The sequence below is a fragment of the Myodes glareolus genome, chromosome X, assembly GCF_982192425.1.
Source record: "Myodes glareolus chromosome X, mMyoGla1.1, whole genome shotgun sequence".
Taxonomy (NCBI): domain Eukaryota; kingdom Metazoa; phylum Chordata; class Mammalia; order Rodentia; family Cricetidae; genus Myodes; species Myodes glareolus.
Genome location: NC_142053.1, coordinates 104,362,785 through 104,373,907, shown reverse-complemented (window position 1 = coordinate 104,373,907; position 11,123 = coordinate 104,362,785). Strand labels below are relative to the sequence as shown.

At 37.6% G+C, this 11,123-nt stretch overlaps 1 non-coding gene across 1 annotated transcript; it reads right to left on the bottom strand.

Moving 5' to 3' along the window:
• Window positions 1-1,437: 1,437 nt before the first annotated feature.
• Window positions 1,438-1,544, bottom strand: LOC125395894 (U6 spliceosomal RNA). The gene has a single exon (XR_007230678.1). It is a non-coding gene; the product is annotated as a U6 spliceosomal RNA (small nuclear RNA).
• Window positions 1,545-11,123: the final 9,579 nt, after the last annotated feature.

The following is an 11,123-nucleotide window of genomic DNA, read 5'->3' as shown; positions in this document are numbered from 1 at the left end:
TTGGATTCAATTCCATTGGTGAATGTCTCTGTTTTTATGCCCATACCAAGATGTTTCATTACTGTAGCTCTGTAATAGAGTTTGAAGTCAGGGATGGTAATGCCTCCAGAAGTTCTTTTATTGTTTAGGATTGTTTTGACTATCCTGGTTTTTTTGTTTTTCCATATAAAGTTGATTATTGTTCCCTCAAGGTCTGTAAAGAATTTTGTTGGGATTTTGATTGGGATTGCATTGAATTTATAGATTACCTTTGGTAGAACTGCCATTTTTACTATGTTGATCCTACCCATTCAAGAGCATGGGAGATCCTTCCATTTTCTTGTGTTCTCTTCAATTTCTTTCTTCAAAGCCTTAAAGTTCTTGTCAATAGACCTTTCATTCCTTGGTTAGTGTAACCCCAAGATACTTTATGCTATTTGTGGCTATTGTGAAAGGTGAAGTTTCTCTGATTTTCCTCTCTGCTTCTCTATCCTTTGTGTTGATGTAGGAGGGTCATCTGTCTATGTATTACTTTCCTAGGTTAATAAAGAAACTGCTTTGACTTTTGATAGGACAGCAGCTTCGATAGGCAGAGTAGACAGAACAGGATGCTGGGAGAAAGAAGCAGAGTCAGGCAGACACTGTGGAGCCATCTGCCAGGTCAGACATACTGAATCTTTCCCAGTAAGCCATCACCTCATGGTACTACACAGATTATTAGAAATGGTTTAATCAAGATGTGAGAATTAGACAATAAGTGGTTAGAACTAATGGGCCAGGTAGTGTTTAAATGGATACAATTTCCATGTAATTTTTTCGGGTGTAAACTAGTCGGGAGCTGGGTGGTGGGACACTGCCCGCTGTTCCTTTTACATTGTGTATAGAAGGGCTACTGATTTTTTTTTAATTTGTTCTTGTATCCTGCGACATCACTGAAGGTATTTATCAGCTGTAGGTGTTCTTTGGTAGAGTTTCTGTGCTCACTGATGTACACAACCATATCATCTGCAAATAACGGAAGTTTGACTTCTTCTTTTCGATTCAAATCCCCTTCATCTCCTTATGTTGTCTCATTGCTATTGCTAGAACTTCAGGCACTATGTTGAAGAGATATGATAAGGGTGGACGCCCTTGTCTTGTTCCTGATTTTAGAGGAATGGCTTTGAGTTTCTCTCCATTTAATTTGATATTAGATGTTGGTTGGCTGTATATTGCTTTTATTATATTTACATATGATCCCTGTACCCCTAATCTCTTCAAGACCTTTACCATAAAGGGGTGTTGAATTTTGTCAAATGCTTTTTTAGCATCTAATTAAACAATCATATTTTTTCTTTCATTTTATTCATACAATGGATTACATTGATTGATTTTTGTATGTTGAACTAGCCCTGCATCTCTGAGATGAAGCCTACTTGACCATGATGGATTATTTTTTTGATGTATTCTTGGATTCGGAAAAATATGGAATGCTTCACAAATTTGTGTGTCATCCTTGCACAGGGGCCATGCTCATCTTCTGTATATCATTCCAATTTTAGTATATGTGCTGCCAAAGCGAGCACTGCTTTAAGTTTTCCAATCTTGTGATGTACAGGTTTTCAAAATATGACCTGATGATCCTCTGTATTTCCTCTGGGTCTGTTGTTACATCATCCTTTTCATTGCTGATTTTGTTAATTGGATATTCATTTTCTGCTTTTTGGTTAGTTTGGATAAAGGTTGTTCTATTTTGTTGATTTTCATAAAGAAACAACTCTTTGTCTCATTGATTCTTTGTATTGTTTTATATATTTCTATTTTGTTGATTACAGCTATCGATTTGATTATTTCCTGCCTTCTACTTCTCTTATATGAGTTTGCTTCTTTTGTTCTGAAGTTTTCAAATGTTCTGTTAATTCACTAATGTGGGATTTTTTTCTACTTCTATATGTAGGCCTTTAGTGCTATGAACATTCCTCTTAACAATTCTTTCATGTGTCCCATAAATTTGGGTATGTTGTGTTGTCATTTTCATTGAATTTTAGGAAGTCTTTAATTTCTCCCTTTATTTCTTTCTTGACCTATTGATGATTCTGGTGAACATTGTTTAATTTCCATATTTTTGTAGGCTTTCTTGAATTAGTATTCCTGTTTACTTCTAGTTTTAAAGCATGATGATCTGACAAGGTACGTTGGGTTATTCCAATTTTTAATGTTTGTTGAGGTTTGTTTTTTAACGATGATATAGTCAATTTTTGAGAAGGTTCCATAAGGTGCTAAGAAGATATAACCTTTTTTGTTTGAATGGAATATTCTATAGATGTCTGTTATGTCCATTTGAGTCATAACATCTGTTAGTTCTCTTATTTCTCTGTTCATTTTTTGTCTGACTGACCTGTCCAGTAGTGATAAAGGAGTTTTGAAGTTTCTTATTGTGAGGAGTTTAATGCGTGATTTAAACTTTTGAAGTGTTTCTTTTACATACAAGGGTGGCCTTGTATTTGGGGCATAGATGTTCTGTATTGAGATTTCCTTTTGATGGATTTTTCCTGTGACTAATATGAAATGATCTTCTTTGTCCCTTTTGATTGATTTTAGCTTGAAGTCTATTTTGTTATACATCATAATAGCTACACCCTTTTGTTTCTTATGTTCATTTGATTGGAATATTTTTTCCCAATGCTTTACTCTGAGATGACTTCTGTCTTTGAGGTTGAGATGTGTTTCTTGTATGCAGACAGGATGGATTCTGTTGTTGTATCCAAACTGTTAGCCTGTACCTTTTCATAGTTGAGTTGAGTCCATTTATATTAAGGGATATTAATGACCAGTGATTGCTATCTCCTGTTAATTTAGTTTTCATTGTTGGTGATGTTAATTTGTGCATTTTTCCCTTCTTTGGGATTTGCTGCTTGAGACCATCAATTGTCTATGTTTTTGTTGATGTAGTTAACTTCCTTGGGTTGGAGTTTTTTACTAGCATTTTGTGTAGAGCTGGGTTTGTGGCTAGGTATTCATGAAATCTAGATTTGTCATGGAATATATTGTTTTGTCGTTCTATGGTGATTGACAATTTTTCTGGGTATAGTAGTCTGGGCTGACATCCATGCTCTCTTAATGTCTATGTAACATTTAAACATCTCCTTCTGGTTTTCATTGTCTCCACTGAGAGATCAGGTGTAATTCTGACAGGTCTTCCATTATATGTTACCTGACCTTTTTTCTCTGCAGCTCTTAATATTCTTTCTTTACTCTGTTTGTTTAGTATTTTGATTATTATGTGGTGAGAGGACTTTTACTGAACCAGTTTATTTGATGTTCTGTATGCTTCTTGAATCTTCATAGACATATATTTATTTAGGTTGGGAAAGTTTTTTGCTATGATTTTGTTAAATATATTTCCTATGCTTTTGAGTTGAATTTCTTCTCCTTCTTCTATACCCTTTATTCTTAGATTTAGGTTATTCATGGTGTCCCATATTTCATGGATATTTTGGATATAGCTTTTGTTATATTTAATATCTTCTTTAACTGATGAGTCTATTCTTCTATTGAATCTCCAGCACTTGAGATTCTCTCTTACATCTCTTTTATTCTGTTGGCCATGCTTGTGTTTGTGGTTTCTGATCATTTTCTCATGATTTCTCTTTCTATAATTCCCTTGTCTTGTGTTTTCTTTATTGTCTCTATTTCAGTTTTCAAGTCTTGAATCATATCTTACATATGTTTGGTTGCTTTTTCTTGGTTTTCATTAAGGGATTTGTTGATGTTTTCCAATTTTTTGTTTGTCTTTTTCTCGATTTCTCTGAGGGAATTTCTCATTTCTTCTTTAAGAGTTTCAAGGGTTAGAGAGAAGGGAGTAGGGGAGGAATGGGGAAAGCTCGGTGGACCGGGATGGGGGGGAGGGAGGAAGGATGAATATGGGATCAGGGAAGAATATATTTCAACTAAGGGAGTCATTTTAGAGTTTACAGGAGACTTGATTATATATGGGATCCCAGGTCCAAGGAGAGATCCCCAGATTGTTCTCTGGACAGACAAGAGGGTGCCTGAACCGGCCTTGGCCCATAACCATACTGATGAATATTTTGCTTATCACTATAGATCCTTCATCTGGCGATGGATGGCGATACAGACGGAGACCCACATTGGAGCACCGGACTGAGCACCCCAAGGTCCAAATGAGGAACAGAAGGATGAAGAAAATGAAAAAGGAAATAAGGACTGTGAGGGATGCTATCACCCACTGATACAAGGGAACGGATCTAATGAGAGTTTACCAAGACCAGTTGGACTGGGACTGAATGAGGACGTGATCCAACCAGATTCTCTGAATGTGGCCGGATTCTCTGAATGTGGCTGGCCCGGAGTCTTTCTGAAAAGCCATTGACAATGACACTGGGACTTGTTTCCTCTGCATATACTGGATTTTGGGGATCCAGTCTGTTTGGATACTCACCTTCCTGGACCTGGAGGGAGGGGGGAGGAACTTGAACTTCGCACTGGGCAGGAAACCCTGACTGCCCTTAGGAACGAAGAGGGAGGAGGAGAGGGAGTGGGGGGAGTGGGAGGTTGTTGGGAAGAGGGGCGTAAATGGAAATTTTTATAATTTAATAAAATTACTTTCTAAAAAAAGAGTTTCAAACATTCTCTTGAAGTTATTTTTTAGCTCATTTTCTTCTGCTTTTTCTATATTTGGTTGTTCAAGTCTTGCTGTTGTAGGGTCTTTAGGTTTTACTGGTGTTGTGTTGCTCTTTGTAGTTTTGCATGTGCTCTTACCTTTTCTACTCATGTTTTCCTTTAATAGGTGTGGTTGTGGATGTCTGAGGTTCTGTTGATTAATCTTCTAGGTGCCAGAGAATCCCAGGCTCAGGTGGCTGTTCTTTGTGGTGCAGTTAGTTCTAATTACCCCATTGGTTACTCCGTGTTCCTGGAGATAGCTCAGCACTTCTGGTCTTTGCTCTGTTCCTTTGGAGTTTGCTGTCTCAGGACTGCTTTGACCTATATTATAGCCTTTGATCTCTTTCTGTAAATCCTGGTCTGGATCCCCTCTTGCAGAGGTCCCTCTCTTGGATTTGGTCCTGCAAAGCTCTCTGGCTCCAGTCTACTGCCTCTGAGTTCCCAGGCTCAGGTATACCTAGAACTGCTGAGGACCTGGCTCAGGCTTACTCCCTCAGAGGTCACAGACACTCTTTTTGACCTGTAGAGGTTTCAGGTTCTTGCCTAAAACCTCTGCCTATTTTCTTTGATGTCTGAGACCAGCTCCCAGACCCACTGATGTCCTGGCAAGGGCCTACAACCTCTTAGGTCCCAGACTCATGCCTGGCCCTGCAGAGATCACTGGTTCTTGCCGACTTCCTCAGAGGTCCCAGATTCATGCCAAGACTGGCAGAGGTGCTGGCTCAGGTATAGTTCATGGGAGGTCCTAGACTCATGCCTGGTGCAGAACAATTATCTGTATTCTGTCAATCATGTTTTGAATAAATGCTGATTGGCCAGGCAGGAAGTATAGGTGGGTCAACCAGACAGAAAATAGAGGCAGGGCAATGAGAACAGGAGTATTCTGGGAGGCAGGAAGCTCCCTCCACAGTTCTGCCCAGATCACCAAAGAAACAAGATGTGAGTTGCTCCACTGAGAAAGGTACAAGCCATGTGGCTAACATAGATAAGAATAATGGGTTAATATAAGCTATAAGAGCTAATATGCAGCCTGAGCTAACGGGTCAATCAGTTTTATAACTTATGGAGATCTCTGTGTGATTTTCTTTGGGGCTTGCTGGCTGAGGGGAACTGGACAGGACATAATCCCCAACAGGCAGGCCCCTTCATGTTGCACATGCCCAGACTCACACAGGTCCTGGCTTATGTATACTCCCTTGAAGCTCCCAGATTCAGATGCTGACTCTCAGTGTTTTCTGGCTCTGGCTCTGGCTCTGGCTCATTGCTCAGCTGTATCTGTTCAGGTGGAGTTTGCTGTCTCAGGACCAGGTCACTGACACAATCCTGATCCACCAGTATCCCTGTACTGGATTGGTTCCCAGTTCCCTCTCCCATGGAGCTTGCTTCCTCAGAACCACTCTGTCCTATGTAGCTAGTTCAGTACCACTCCTCTGGAATTTGTTGCCTCAGTCCTGCTCAGGAGAAGGTAGAGTTTGTTGCCTCAGGCATACTTTGGCTTAGGTTACTGGCTTTGATCAGATTCTCTAAATCCTGGTCTGGAACCACCCCTGCACAAGTCCCTGGCTTGAAGTTGGTCCTGCAAATTTCTCTGGGTCCAGTCTACTGCCTTGGAGTTCCTAGGCTTATGTGTGCTCAGAACAGCAGTAGACCTGGCTCAGTATTACTCCCTCAGAGGACCGAGACTCATGCTCATACCTGTAGAGGGTTTAGTTTCCTGCATATCCCCTTTGATGTCTGAGACCAACTTCCAGACCCACAGAGGTCCTGGCTCAAGACTAGTTCCTGGAAGGTCCTAGACTCATGCTCAGACCCACAGGGGTCCTCGTTTAGGTTTACACCCTTGATGGTCCCAGATTCATGTCTGGACTCTCAGTGGTATCTGGCTCTGGTGCACTTCCTCAGTAGTCATTCCCCTGTACCTGTTCCAAAGGAGTTCTCTGTCTTTTGAATATTAGTAAACATAATTGCTCTGGAATTCTCATTTTTTGTTGAGTCTTTGCATGGTTCAGTAGCATGGTAACTGTGACATGATAGAAATAATTTGACAATGTTCTTCCTGTTTGTATTTGTGGAATAATTAGAATGGTATTGTTATTAGCTCTTCTTTGAAAGCCTAGTATTTTTCTGTGCTAAAACTGTCTGGTCCTGGGTATTTATTTATTTATTTATTTATTATTTGGTTATGAGGCTTTTAATTACTTCTATTTTGTTCGGTGGTAAGAGTCTATTTAAATTGTTTTTCAGATCTTTATTTATTTTTTCAAAATAAAACAAAGTATCATTTTTTCATGATATACACCAATCCAAGTTTCCACTTCTTCCCCATTTCTTATTCCTTCTACATACACCCACATCACCCATATCCACTTCTCAGAGAAGTTAAGGCACATTGCTTTGGGGAAGGTCCAAGGTCATCCCTACTATATCTAAGCTGAACAAGATATCCTTCCAAAGATAATTGATTTCCAAAAAGGCAGTACCCGCAGTAGGGAAAAATCTTGGTGTCACTGCCAGTGGCTCCTCAGTCTGCCCCAGACATACAAATGTCAACCACATTCAGAGGGACTAGTTTGGTCCTTTGCTTGTTCCTTCATTGTTAGGGTCATGATGGTGAGTGCCCACTAGCTCAGGTAGCCTCTTTCAGTGGGTATACCCATTATAGTCTTAACCTCTTTACTCATATGCTCATCCCTCTCACTCTTCAACCAACTTTGGAAACTCAGTCCAGTGATCCAATGTGGATCACTGCCTCTGCTTCCATCAGTTGTTGGATGAAAGTTATATGGTGATATTTAAGATATTCTTCAGCCAGACAGCAAGGCAATTCCAGGTTGAGTATCATCTCCTCTATTGCTTAGTGTCTTAGCTGGGGTCATCCTTGTGTATTTCTAAGAATTTCTTTAGAGTCAGGTTTCTTGTTAACCCCATAATATCTCTGTCAATTAATAAATCTCTTTCCTTGCTCTCATCTCTCCTACCTCCATCTAGACTATCCCTTTCCCTCAAGTTCTCCTAGCCCTTCCCCTTCACCTTTCCTCTTCCCCTCCCACTCAGTCTTCTCCCCTCACCTCTACAGTCTCAATTTTGTCAGGTGATCATTGGTGTTTTTGATCTTAGCCATTTTGACAGGTATAAGATGGTATCTCATGGTTGTTTGAATTTTCATTTCCCTGATGGCTAAGGATGTCAAACATTTCCTGAAGTGTTTTTCAGTCATTTGAGATTCTTCCATTTCTCTTAATGACTGTGTCGTTGCTTTACAGAACATTTTCAATTTAACAAGGTCAGATTTATTTATTTTTGCTCTAAGTATCTCTACAATTGGAGTTATGTTTATGAAGTGGTCTTCTATGTGCATCCATTGAAGGTTGCTTCCTACTTTCCCTTCTATCAGGTTCAGTGTGCTTAGATTTATATTGAGATTTTTTAATCTATTTGGACTTGAGTTTTGTGCATGGGGATAGATATGGATCTATTTTCATCCTTTTACATGTTGACATCCAGTTATGTCAGTACCATTTCTTGAAGATGTTTTCTTTTTTTCATTGTACAATTTTAGCTTCTATGTCAAAAATCAGATGTTCATAGGTGTGTGAATTAATGTCTGGGTCTTTGATTAGATTTCATTGGTCAACCTCTCTGTTGTTATGCTAGTAAGAAGCTGTTTTGATTACTGTAGCTCTGTAACAGAGGTTGAAATAAAAAACGGTGATGCCTCTGGAATTTCCTTTGTTCTACTTATTTGTTTTGGCTATCCTGGGTTTTCTGGATTTCCGTATGAAGTTGATTATTTTTCTTTCAGGGTCTATGGAGAATTGTGTTGGGATTTTGATGAGAAGTGCACTGAATCTATAGATTGCTTTTGGTAGGATTTTCATTTTTTTGATGGTGATCCTATCTATCAAAGAGCATGGGAACTCCTTCCATTTTCTGGTACCTTCTTCAAGTTATTTCTTCAAAAACTTAAAGTTCTTGTCCAGTAGATCTTTTATGTCTTTGGTTAGTGCTACCCTATTTGTGGCTATTGTGAACAGTGATGTTTCTCTGATCTCTTTCTCAGCTTCTTTTTTAATTGTGAATATGAGGGTTTCTGATTTTTTTGAGCTTATCTTGAATTCTGCCACATTACTGAAGGTATTTATCAGCTGTAGAAGTTCCCTCATAGAGTTTTGTGGTAACTTATATATATACTGTCAAATTATATGCAAATAACTAAAGTGACTTCTTCCTTTCCAACTTGAATACCTTTGAACTCCTTTTGTTGTCTTACTACTATAGTAAGAACTTCAAGAACTATTGTTGAAAATATATGGAGAGAGTGAACCGCTTTGTCTTTTATTTTTTAGCTTTTTACATTGATTTTATTGAGCTCTACATTTTTCCCTGCCTCTCCCCTCCCCTTCAACCCTTTCCCATGGTCCCCATGCTCCAAATTTAATCAGGAGTTCTTGTCATTTTTTACTTCCTGTGAAGATTGGATCCATGCATGCCTCTCTTAGTGTCCTCGTTGTCATCTAGGTTCTCTGGAACTGTCATTTATAGGCTGGTTTTCTTTGCATTATGTTTAAAAACCACTTATGAGTGAATACATATGATAATTGCTGTTCTGGGACTCGGTTACCTCACTCAAAATAATGTTTTCAAGATCCATCTATTTGCCTGCAAATTTCAAGATGTTGTTATATTTTCTGTTGTGTAGTAATCCATTGTTTAAATGTGCCAAATTTTCCTTAACAGTCTTGCTTTGCTGTTGATTTTAGTGGAATCATTTAGAGATTCTCTCCACTTAATTTGATGTTGGTTATCTACTTGCTGTAAATTACTTTTATTATGCTTAGCTATGTTCCTTGTATTACTGATCTCTCTAAGATCTTTATCATAAAGGGGTGTTGGATTTTGTCAACTGCTTTTTTGTCATCTAATGAGATGATCTTATATATTTTTTCTTTCAGTTTATTTATTTGATGGATTATATTGATAGATTTTTGTTATGTTGAACCATCCCTGGATCTCTGTGATGAAGCCGACTTGATTGTGGTGGTTGATGTTTTTGATTTGTTCTTGGATTGAGTTTGCCAGGATTTTATTGAATATTTTTGTTTCCAGGTTCATGAATGAAAATGGTCTGTAATTCTCTTTCTCATTTAAGTCTTTGTGTGGTTTTGTATCAGGATAACTGCAGCCTCATAAAAGGAGTTTGACAAAATTGCTTCTGTTTCTATTATGTGGAACATTTTGAGAAGTATAGGTATTAGCTCAACTTGGAGGTTCTGGGGGAAATCTGTACTAAAACAATCCTGTCCTAGACTTCTTTTGTTGGGATGTTTTTGATGAAAACTTCTATTTCCTTGCAGCTTATAGGAATCTTTAAATTATTCACCTGGTCTTGATTTAATTTTTGTATATGGTATCTATCTATAAAATTCTCCAATTCTTTTATGTTTTCAATTTTTGTGGAGTACAGGTTTTTGTAGTATATAAATTTGTTTTTCAAGGTATACAAATAAAGTTTAAATAACAAGCTTTTCGAAAAAAATGAGTCATTGTTTAATATGCATATATGTTGATTATAAATATTGAATGTTCTTGATTTTGTTATATCTTTAGACTTCAGAAGATTGAGTGTAGCAACACTGTTTAAAATCTTTTCTATTTCATTGTTAAAAGCCCTCAAAGAGGACTGAATCTCCTTTTTCTACTTTGATAGTAAATGACACTATAAGGAATCATTGTACAAAGAGAAAATTATAATAATCACATGTATATTTGCAGACCTTCATATCTGGAACATCATTCTCATGAATTTATTCTTCAAATGAGAATGACTCTATGTAAACTATTGAAGCATATCCTTATTCGTTTGCTTACTGAAGTCATTTAACAAAAGATAATCTCCTCAGATATTTTATCCTCTCTTTTAAATAATGTGGTACATGAAAACAGACCCAAGGGTTTGTTCTGTGAAATCTTTTAGTGTGTTAGGATCATTTAACCACAAATTACAATTTTCAGCTAAAAGTGAATATGAAGCACAACATACAGTTCACTTAGACAGTGTTTGTGCCCATCCTTCACCAGTATTTGTGACATTTCTAGTTATTACTGTAGGTTTTAGTAATACAGATATGATTTGTTACACCTGAGTGATTATTTTAATTAGTTTAGTGAATATTTACACGCTTTTGAATGAGATCATTTACACAATGTCTTTATTGCTTCTTGAAACATTTTATTTAATCATTCAAAAAGTAAGTACAGCTCATAGGTCATAGGAAGGGAAACAAAAGGCAAATCAGAAATTTGGTAAGTGGTATCTGGACTTCATAGGTAAGGGGACAATTCATTTAAAAAGAAATGGTCATTTGTATGTGATACTGGTTCTATGGATGAGAAAATATGATGATTAATTTTCATCCTGTTGTCATCTGTGCAGACATGAAAGCAAAAAGTAAAACATGGTTGAACAGACAGTAAAGATTTTA